This window comes from Haliotis cracherodii, unplaced genomic scaffold (assembly GCF_022045235.1).
Source record: "Haliotis cracherodii isolate W230 unplaced genomic scaffold, xgHalCrac1.p SCAF_5, whole genome shotgun sequence".
Classification (NCBI taxonomy): Eukaryota; Metazoa; Mollusca; class Gastropoda; order Lepetellida; family Haliotidae; genus Haliotis; species Haliotis cracherodii.
Genome location: NW_027266308.1, coordinates 21775352 through 21787757, shown reverse-complemented (window position 1 = coordinate 21787757; position 12406 = coordinate 21775352).

The following is a 12406-nucleotide window of genomic DNA, read 5'->3' as shown; positions in this document are numbered from 1 at the left end:
GAGGGAATACATTATTTTGAAATACGCACGCATCCTCTTTAATTGTAAACTGTGTATCAGTGTACGGTAAGACTAAATGACCGTAATACGCCAATGATTTTATTATGTATTTATTTTAATATTACATTAATGACATTTATTTCATAAATGTGGTTCAGATTCGATCCGTGTCATACCAAAAGACATAAAAGATAGTGCTAGTTGTCGGCATTAAGGGGCTAAAACACAGACTGATCGATAAACTGTGTCTGAGTGGGATATCCATGTTTAACTGCGGCATGGTATCTCCGTGGGTTGGCATTATAAATTCAGCCTTAGTCCGAACTAGTAGAAGCCATCTTCCCGAGGCAAGCGAATTAACTGACTTTAAAAGTCCAGTTTCCACCCTTGGCCAACTAGGCTGGAATTTCTGGGCTTGATTGTAGCGCCACCAGTGGCTATTACCAGTTATGTCTCTTCTTAGCATCGCCTATATATATATGGGACCAACCAGATTCCACCTCTCGTATCACTTGCGTTTGCGTCACACAAAATGGCGGCGCCCAGTCAAGACGATCTGATCGATAATCAAGATATATATTGTGATAAAACGGGTTTAACATCGCGAAATGCATCAAATCACGTGATCACCTTGATTAAAAACATGAAAAGATTTGGAAAATATCTGTTGACAACGAGTTGGCGGTGCACATGTTTTGCAAATCCTGCAATCGACCGAAATCTGCACGACAGTTTACGAACCGGATTTCTATTTCGGTGCGCGATTTTGATTGGACTATGCATAGACTCGTTAGTCCAACCAAAATGTAACTCCATAATACCAGCCTAGTTCGGCAAGGGTTGAAACTGGACTTTTATAGTCTGTTAACTCTCTTGCCTCGGGAAGATGGTAGAAGCAGCCACAGCCACAGAGACACACACACACACACACACACACACACACACACACACACACACACACACACACACACGCACACACACACACACACACACACACACAGACACACAAACGCACACGTGCATGCACGTCGCTTTATAATAATATTGAACGCGACGTTAAACCCCATTTCTGGGGTTACAAAAGTAATAAAATATCAAAATATTGCTCTCTCTTGCCGCCAAAAGGTCGTTATCTTATTACTTTTGTTTTTCTTACATGTGAATATATATGCTCTCTGCCTCGTAGTATTCCTTCACCTGATAAAGGAGTAAGCATATACTCCGAAACGTTGTGTCCCTAATAATATAGAAGTTGACATCGATAAATTCTCTTCCTTATACATATCTGTTTCTACATTCACTATTGTGGCTTTCTTTGTGTTTATTGCAGTACATTATATAAACGGATGGCCAAAAATAAGTTAACCACAGTTTTAAATTACTTTAGTTTAAAAAAAAACACACACAAAAGATAGATGCATGAAGTAAACTGTATCGTAAAGATACAACGAAATTAACATTCAAAATGACAGTCATACGACATCCGATATTAGCACGACAGTTGCCCGAATTGAGGTGGGGCAGTAAAACAAGATTTCAACGTAATGGGTAAAGGTGAGGTGAGGTGAGGTGAAATTGGGTTTAACGTGGCGTCCAAGATTATTACAGTTATATAGCGACGTGCGTGCACGTGTGTTTGTGTGGCTGCTTGTACTAGTCCGAACTGATGCCGATTTATAGTGCTAGCCCACTGATATACCATGCCGCAGTTTAACATGAATACCCCACTCAGATACAGTATACTGACTCCGAGCCGACCAGTCCTTGTTTTGGCCCCTTAATGCCGAGCGCCAGACAGGGTAACAACAACTACCATCCTTTAACGTCTTTTGCTATGACGCGGCCGGGGATCGAACCCCGCACCTTCCGCTCTCAGGGCGGACGCTCTACCACTAGACCACGGAGGCGGTCGTTATGGGTAAAGGGCAAACACATGTAAAATGGCTCAAGTCCAATGACACGATACAGTAATAGCGTGTATGACCACCCCCCTCCGCCTCATTCTTTGCTCCCTGAGTCGCCTGGCCATTCTCTCTCGACTTGCCATATACCCAAGGCCATTGGTCGCTGATGACGTCACTGTCAGGAATCGATTCCGGAGATGCACAGTACGCAAGCATCTGTCTTCATTGGGCGGAGTTACCCTGGGTTTGCCTGTTCTTAGCCTGTCTGATGTCTACCCGGTCTGTCTTTAACGTTGCACCAGGTTAGGTACAACAACACAGGAGCAAACAAAAGTTCTAGCAATGTGGGCATGTGTTTTTGAATTTTTGCAATGTCATCTTTCTTTTGACCTTCAGTTTATTTGTACGAATTCGCAGAATATTCATCGTTTGTCGGCAATGTACAGTAAATCTGGTTTAACTACATTGCATGTTATTCTAAGAAAGAAATATCCTTATAAAATATATGATTTGTTGCAGTAACTATAATATTCCATACTCATATATTTTATCAATATAACCATTTAACAACATATTCAACCTGCGTCCCGTATCATACAAATCAATGAAATAAACACGGAATATAAAACACTGAATTACCATATCCAAATATCGATTTCTCTTTACCGTACATAGTTGTGCACATATCGTCTGACGAAACTACCAGATCCCATGCTGCAACAGCGAGAGGTATATAAAGAGTATATAAACCAGCCATCAAAAGTAAGACGGAAGGTTTGCTAACAACCAACTTAACTATAAACAAACGTCTCATCTTGAACCAATGAACAGCTTTTATTTGATTAAGATAATAAATGAACCAGGCCCCTTTTTATTCCAACTCATCTCCACATTAATCAGATAGGAAAAAAAACAACACATTCGACCAGAGCATGGTTTCCTCGTCAATGTCACTTTAAAGACTTGAAGGGGCAAAGACAATGATGTATACCTTTATAATGGACCTTTAATGTATCCTTGATTGAAGGACGAAGGCTAAAACAACCGTTTGCATGCTGCTGACTGCCTCAGCAGACTTCTTGCTAAATGAAGGGTATCGACCACACTTGACATCAAGAGACATGCAGTGATCTGCACGCATTGGCTTCGACCACTAGGGAGTGCTGCATCCAGTGCCTAACTGCATGTGGATAGATCAGCTGAGAATGTGATCAAATCCCCATAAGATTTTTTTGTTATATTTTAATCTTGAATTAAAAGGAATGCATTTTTTCAGGTGTGTGCGAATCTCTTACCCTCAACCTCATGTGAGATTGAAGTACATAATGTGATTGTGAGCGAATGTCGTTTTCCGCCACAGAGTGCAATTTCACATAAAAACTGGTTTCTACATGAGATATCGATTGGGTGAGATCAAGCCATATCTCGTATTTGATCAATACGCAGAGGTAGTGACTACACTACAGACAATGCAACAGATGTACCCATGTAGCGAATAGAACCTTACGTATCATATGACCATCGCCATGTATGTCGTAACGAAACGAAAGACTAGACAAGAAGCCCAGTTCCGTACGTTGAAACTTTCCAAATGCTCCAAGTGATTTAGAAATGTTATGCGGAGCGTGTGTGTATACAAGTGTATATTATGGTGTAGACGTGTGTATGTCAAGGTGATACATAAATGTTAAAATTTTGTCTCGTCTCGCCGAAGACCCAGGTTCGATTCCCAGTATCTATGGTAAACGTTATCACTGGTGTCTCCCGCTGTGATATTCTGTAATATTGCAATAAACGGCCCAATATCATACCCACCCAAAAGCAAACGCTTAAACCACTTGACTTTATTTGAAAATATAACAATCGGAAAGCAATATTCATTTTCCCCATGTGTCTTTTATCTATTGCTCTTTTAATATCAGGAATGCACGCATAACTTCAAGACATGCGGCATAGGATGCACACTTACCAACCATTCCATCTGATGAAATCTCATTGAACCGACTCCCAGAAATATGAAACCTGTAAACATTATCCTATTTCTATGCGAACATCAGTTAATATTCAAACCATTTAGCAAGTGAAGCAAATATTTGATCCCCATACTTCAATTTGGTTAGGAAGGCTTATTTACAATCCGGGCTTTCAATGTGGAATCAAGGATGACATTTTTCTACATTGAAGACGGATGCAACTGCCCGAGGAACCAATGCCAGACTATTTGTCATCACACGTTACAGTCAAGACGTTTCCAGAGATACATCATGTTGACAATGGGTGATGTTGAAGCTCTCATATAGCGGACAATATCCGCAGTGTGGGACGAGCGGCAGGCTTACCCTCGAGGCATCATTTAATTACGACAGTTAAAGTCAAGGACTGCACAGAAGAAAATCCTAAACGAAGAAAATCAACTTCTGCTCATGTATTATATCGGTTCCTGATACTTGACTGCTGCATTGCCATAGAAACAGACTGATGTTGGAATGGGAAAGGGAATTTAAATCGGTTAACTACTTTACAGGTACCATGCATTCATGTTACACTGAAGCAATGTTACATGTCTGAGTTACATCCGGGTTTCACATTGGGAGCTGATGAGTCTCCTTTACATCCGGGTACTACATACAATTAATGAGATGGGTCTTGCCCTCATCGGGTGTTGTAAGGTAGCTGCATCTAGACGTTATCTGTCATAAACTCATGCTCCACGTCAAATGAACACTATATGATGGTGTGTGTGGTCACATGATGGCAAGGTTATTTTGTCCCACCAGATTATCATGTCTTTAACCGTGGGTTGACATTGTCCGGTGCTGGACAATAGGACAGTGGGTTGATATTGCCCTGCGGTAGGTAGTGGTAGTGGACATTCCCTGTGGTTATCTGTGTGAAGAAGAACTTTGCTTTCCTTCGTTTACAAAGTGTACCGAATCTTTGAAGACGGACATGTAACTACTAGTATATCTATGGTCACCACGTCTAGTGACAAGTGCCCCTTTGATTGAGCTTCGTGTTGGATAGTGTTGTACAAAATTGGAAACAATGACTGACATACCTGAACTTAGTTATTTTCTGAGATAGCAAAGATTAAAGCAAATCCTTTGAGTTTCTGAGAACCCGCATGCTATTAATTCCGCTTGACTCAATTGCTTTCTGTTAGAATAAGGAAAGTTCTTCCTTGATTGTATCAAGGATTATGATTAATCTTTAGACAGGGATTTGGTGGTGCATGTGCTGGAGCGAACAATATATCTTTCTTTGTACGGAATGTTATAGAGCTCTGGAATCAGTACAAAAGAGGAATGGACATGCCTTCAAGCCAAAAGTACATGCCTTCAAGCCAAAACTTGATAGTACTGATCCTTTTGTTAGACTTCTTTTATCACTTAACATACTGGCGTCAGATGTGGCATTATTTGATAGGTCACATTCTCAAGTTCTTTGATCAAACAGTTAATGCAGTGATGCCTTCATTAAATGGTGATGTTATTTGTGGCCTTCTTAGTAGGAACACCTACAAACATTTTGTGTAGGCCAGCCTGAATTTGTATGACAACTGGTTTATACATGAAGGTTTTTTCCAATTCTGTTTCTCCTTGTTTTTCAGTTTGTGCATTCTCCCAATAATGAAATGACTTACTGTCCTTAACCACTCAGAAAGGTATTCAACGGGTAAAATCTCCAATGGTCTACTTTTTTGCCATACGCTTCGACAGCATCCATAATGTTCTTAAAATCGTGACCCCAATTGTTTGCCTGTCCACGATGTTTTGGGTCATATCTGAATAACTGACTGATGAAGGTTGTTATTGTCAATAGTGGAATTTACATCATTCCGATAGCTGAACAACTTGGATAAGTGTTCGTATAGGGAAATGTGGTTCCTGACATTTGAACTATTGTGAAACATGAAAGGGAAATGAATTTTGACTAATAATTGTACCTAAGACTAAAGAATCATTTCCTTGTTTGCAGATTTAGAGTTGGTTTCTGGTTTCAGTGATGAATGAAGAAAAACGAATGTCATCATAGTTCACAAATAAGCTGAACACTGAGAGTTCCTGATTCACATTCACGGTTAACCCATAAAGCCTGTAGTACGCACACAATCAATATGAAAAGAAAGTAAAACACTAAACATACATCCTGTACATATAAATCATAATAAATTCGAAGGCGACAGGCATTTTATTTGTGATGTTTCATGTGAGTTACATATGTGAAAAATGTACGGCAAAACTCATATAACAAAAAAAACAACAACTACGTATTGTAATTTGGACATTAATCAGTTTCCAGGCAATTTTGTGATAGGAAAACCTTTTGATTTGTGGCAAGAGGACATGGGCATGGACGCCGATTTATCAGTACAAGACAAACAGATTTCAACTTCAAATTTCCGTCTTAGGGCGTAATTCATATTTCCGTCCTCGGGCATAATTTATAAAAGTATCTGGTTCAATGGATTCATGTTTTTGTGTCACACTACTGCAGTTGGTTAATAACAAATAGATTTGCTGGCGATACACTCTAATTGAGAAACAATGGCAACTGGAAGATCCAGTCCCACAAAAGAAACCCTGCCATTTTTTTTCCTGACTTTGATTGAAGACTGGCAGCCAAGGTCGGCCACATGTGTTCACTGTGGCAGAATGCTCCAGTACCCTTGCATCCTGCTTTCCTTCATTCTACGCCACTGAACAGCATTTGCTTTGTTTGATTAAAGCAACATAACCGCTCGACACTCTGTTGCCAGAGCTTCCCCCAGGCGTTGTACCGACTCTTGGCATTGAGAAGAATTTATTATTTGATTTGGTTTCTAAGGTTACACTGGTTGTTTGGTAAATATTTGCAACGAACCCTTTGATCGCAAAATACTGGTATGGGATTATGAGAATAGTTTCTGTCATTCATTTATTACTGCCTTAGAAGGAAATCAAAATTAAAATGTAAACTGAAAATGTGAGTAAAACACTGAGTTTAGAATATTGAACTAAATCAAGACATTCATTTATCATAGTCGCAACATACTAGATAAATTATTTCCTATTTTCCCCCATGAATCATAATTTCTAAGCATTTACTGGGACAATTGTTCTCTGCGATAAGATGCCAGGAGGCCGCCCTAACCCCTGTTACATATATTCATTCCATATCAATTACCATGGGCTCCAGTGGTTGGAGTAGTGGACACAATAATTATTCTTTATGTGTTCGTCAAATTGCAATCGCTTGAGATACACAGTGACAGCACACACTATACACGCTTGTCGTTGTAGGAACTCGGTGATAAGGTTTAAGGAGACTTTGATAGCTTGTCCACAAGCTGTGACATATTTTAACTCGATCGGTCATCCTATGTTACGTTAACTAATGAAGGACTCATATGTGTCTCACGCTGTGAAGCATTACCATCTGGTCGGCTTCTTGTGACAAAATCTTCCCCACAGTTTGCCTGGTGTATGACGAAACTCTGGTGAAAGTTCAGATTTTCACGCACGTTTTATCGTTCCCCGGTCCCGCTCCAACCGATGGAAATAATCAATCACTAATTAATCCCAAGTGATTATTAAACATTTCTAATCAATAACGAGCTGATTGAAATCCAAATAATCACACAGCTAAAGGTCCATGTTATTCAATGATTAAATTTTCTTCATTGTAATACAAATCCCATCAAATCGGCAAAATGATAATGCGATCTAATATAATGTCAACATAATTTCCCGATGCCACTTCAAGGTTGAAGTAAAATACCCAACATAACAGATATCTGCAAACAACAGCCGTAGTGTCTTCCTCCACCGGATTTGAACTTCTCTTCTTCTCCGCCGTATTTATTCTTTAAACCTTTGTCTAGTGACCGGTGGATAAATGAATCCACTAACCAGTAACGTAACAAAGTCAATTGTCTTGTCAGACAGATATTCACTGACATTTTATGTTGAAACATCTCCTCTGTTCTTGTGTTCGAGAGTAATCTTAGGGTTGCAGGGTCTTCACCGATGTTGTATGGCATTGGCGGTGTCTACTGTGTGATACCGAACCATATTATGTCCTTCACGGATGTTATTTGAGCGTGTTTTCTTTGATATGTAAACACACCTTGGGCTATACCTTGGAGAGAATTCTGTCCTATTAAAAGGGCAATATGTTATTCTGAATTTATTCGAGGGTGGGCACATTATATACAGGTATTTGTCAAAAATACAATACTGAAGTTATCACTGGATTAGAATAGCAAATCCTATGACAAAATAGTTCATAATTACAAAGGAAGGATGCTTTAAAGCTAGGTAATTAGGTGTTATCTTATTTCAAAAAGGAGGTTTGACATCTCCATTTTATCACAAGGTTGCAGGAAGGACCTGGTACTTAAAGGTGAAACGAATTGTTCGCTAACTATTGCACAAATCGGAATATGAGTCATTACATACACGTGCTTATTTGATAACCTTGGTGATTCCAAAATATTTCACCAGAACCCAGTGCCTACAAGAGACAACTACAAAGTGAATCTGTCGATTACAATACGTGATCTTGCCAAATGTGTATCATTGTGCAACGATTGACTATTGCTCATGCTGTCAACCACTTCTTTAGTATCATATCCTTCCTCGATGTTTTACAATAGTTGTTCATTGGCTGACTTCCGTTCAAGCAGCATTCAGTCGTTATTTGCTGTGATAGAAAATACCTGTACATTTAATGTTAATCATCGGTTTCCAGCTTCAGCACGGCAACCTGTAAAATAATCGAACATGGCTTAGTCAAATTAGTGGTCGATAATGCGATCAACATCCCGTGTCAGCGGGATACAGTGATGCACATACAGACTGACAAGAACGATTGTAGAAGCAGAGGCTATCACTCAACTACTGGGGTAAAACTTGTTTCCAGATTACAGCTTTCTGAACTCATGGTGAATGGTTATCACAGCGATGAGTGAGTGAGTGAGGTTTTACCTCCACTTTTAGCAATATATTGGGCAATATCACGGCGGGGAACACCAGAAATGGGCTTCACACACTGTACCCATGTCTGGAATCGAACCCGGGTCTTCGGCGTGAAGACCGAACACTTTAACCACTAGGCTACGAAACCGCCCGACAAGGCAAGGATCAAACCCCTGTTTCCGATAGCTACAGAGACACAATACAACAGTGCAGTACCACTAAACACCAAATAATGTCATTTGAATCCGCGTTTTACATGGTCGTACTGCCAGTTTCACGGGTGCGAAAGCGAGGAAGCCTTGAGTGAGTGAGTGAGTGAGTGAGTGAGTGAGTGAGTCAGTGTATCACTTTAATGTGGGAGGGATGTCCGTAACAACGCGGATGGAAGGTCTTCCCCACAAAAACCACGAGCACAGGTGGGTGCTGACAAACCCACACTCATAATCAGGACGAAGTTAGGCTTAGGACATGAAAGAACACGGCAAATCACAGGGAATTCCGATGATCACAGAGTCAGATCACACAGTCATTCGCCATCCTCAAGGTAATAGTTGTCTGTCAAGTAAGCCCAGGATTGGATTCTCGGTGGGACAAGTCAGTAGGTAAGATTAGCGGGATGATAGGTAGTGATATAGTAGTCCACGCAAGGAAAGCCAGAAACTGTCAACTAGAACATACATAAGCAATAATTTATCCTGTGTGTGATAATATATTGTAAATATGCTTCCACAGCTCAGTTTTATTCGAGTTATGAGTTTCCTTCAAAGGGCTCACCGAATCACATATTTATTGGATGTTTTATTTTTACACGTCTAATTGTTAATTTATATTGATTGCATATCCCGAATACCAGCAAACTGGCTATGAGATTCATAAAGCTTTGCATGATGAATTTCCTTAATTGCATGGGAGTGAATCGGTTGAGAAGCACCTAAAGATGTCTACAGTGCAGATGTACGTAGTCGAATCCAATATGGCCCCGATTGTGGAACTAGTGCACATGTGTGAAAGAGAGGCTGTGCTGTACAGAATGGCGCTCATTTTCAGTTTACTTACTAATCCTAATGTGAAACATCCACACCTTTTTGTGTTTAACAAATTTTATTCTCCACTAGAAATACAGATCTGCATTGAGTGTTACATGTTACGTTCATTCACATTGATTCACATCCATACACCCTCGACCCCTGAAGATCGGGGGTAGAATAGGTCATCAGCGACCCGTAAAAGGCGACTTTTCTTGTAGTAAGAGGTGACTAACGGGATCGGGTGATTGATTGATGCATGTCATCATATCCCAACTGCGTTTATCAATGCTCATGATGTCAATCATCGGATTGTCTGGTCCATACTCAATTATTTACAGACCGCCGTCATAAGCTGGAATATTGCTGAGTGCAGCGTTAAACAACAACCAAACAAACAAAACAGCCATACACACTCAGTCTAATTAATGCGATACAATGTATGACCATTGGCAAGACGCTATGTTAATTACTACTACTACTACTACTACTACTACTACTACTACTACTACTACTACTACTACATGCACTACTTTTGCACAGTTCGTGTTTCGTAAGGGGACGCCGTTCTGTACCACCCACCGCCCCATTGGCATCCACATGGGAGAGGACTATATATACTGACCCCATATCCAGCTCTTTGTCTAGCCATGGCAATTACTTCCTTGTGTAACGATAGGATAAAATCTCCCCAAATAGGATTAATACACAAAACCTAATGTGACTGACAGACAACGTGGTTAGGGGATGATCAAGACTTAAATCAAAGTTTATGACTGCCAACAACCCGACCCTAAAACCTCCTTATTGTGGAAGTAAAACGGATATTAATGCAAGTAACATCATGATATAACGTCCTTGCGTCATACAAAACAGAGTTCATTTTTGCTGTACACTCGCAACCCCGTATGCGTTGAGTTAACAGTGGTATTGCATTTAGTTATACCCCATTGACATTTGTTCAAGTTTATGTAAATGATGAAGCACATCAAATGCATTGCAAGTCGTTGTTAATTCATTTCAAATGTTAAACGTTAGATCTATAATATTACATTAACGCCTCATCGCTGATAAACCACATCTGCAATACTCTTGTGCGATTATGTTTCGATAACGTTTCCTGGATGTCAGAGATACGTTTCTAGTTACGCGGACATAGAAATGTACCTTTTAACATAAACGTAATCATTACCTGCAGAGTAAAGTCTATCTTCATTTATCATAAAACTTCAACACTTCTTCCTACTCTCGTTTACAAAAACGCCAAGAATAGCGGTTGATTAAAAACAGACCCTGGAACGAGAGTGTCTCATAAACATATCCAAATCACACTGCACGTGTTAAGTGTCTGTCTAATTTACACCCAAATCAAGTGCCCATCTGTCGATTGCAAAATTTCAAAATATGGCAACCCACAATGGCGATTGTTTGGCAGCCATCGACACCACTCATCGCTTGAGGACTCTCCGCGCCCATTCCCTACTGTTTCACGTTGTTCTGCTATCCTCGTGCAATTGGTTACTTGGAAATAGAATAAGCTTTTAAACAACGCTGGAATTTCAAGACTCGTGTTTACAAAGGTCGGAATTGCAATAATGAAGCGGATGAGGATTGCTTACTGATCGTTAAACGGATCAATATTATGTCGTCAAAACTGATGTTGAGCCAAGTTATTCCAGGTAACCGGTCTTCTAAGCCTGCTGTGTTCTTTCCTTACTATATTTCTAGCACTGCTCTTAAAAAATATATTTCACTGGTAGGACTGGTTTCGTCATACGCTGAGGAAAAACATTGTCAGGATGTCACAAAGAACGGTAATGGGTTTATGGCCTTGTGTAACATGGTAGTCCAATTTATACTTGGTAATCTGTATAATCCTGGTACCATGTCCACAAAAATATTGCTCTGTTGCAATTCCAGAAATGGTATTATTCTGTCAATTAAGAAAGGTAACCCTCCAAAAGCATGCAATTTGTATGCTAGAGCCCTCACTCGTACGTACATGTGTTATTCTGAAAATCATACAATCAGTCACTGTGTTATTATATGATCCATAATATTAAACTCTGAAACAAATGTGTAATATCACGATTACAAGTCAGAGGGGCGACGAAACCAAGAAATATGACGGAGTATTTATAAAAAATCCCAACACGCATCCAAACAAAACCCAACATACCTCCAACTGTGGTTAAGCTATATGTTAGTGGGTGGGGGAGGGTGGTTTGACGAAGCTTTGGACATTACTTCAGATATGCCACGTGGAAGCTGAACATGGGAATCAAGACGGAAGTGACGCTGTTCTTTGACGATCACAACTTTGGTGAAATGCATGATCGGGTATGACGCTGCAAAACCTAAAAACTGTCATTGCAAACCGGGATTCGGACCCACGTACATAGCCTTCTATGAACAGCGAATAGCGGTACCCGTGACAAGTGGTCCATGGCCCGTTTAGCCTATGATAAATTAAACTTCTTCTCAGCTTGTCGGTCCGCGTCCACCCGGAAAGCGGAAG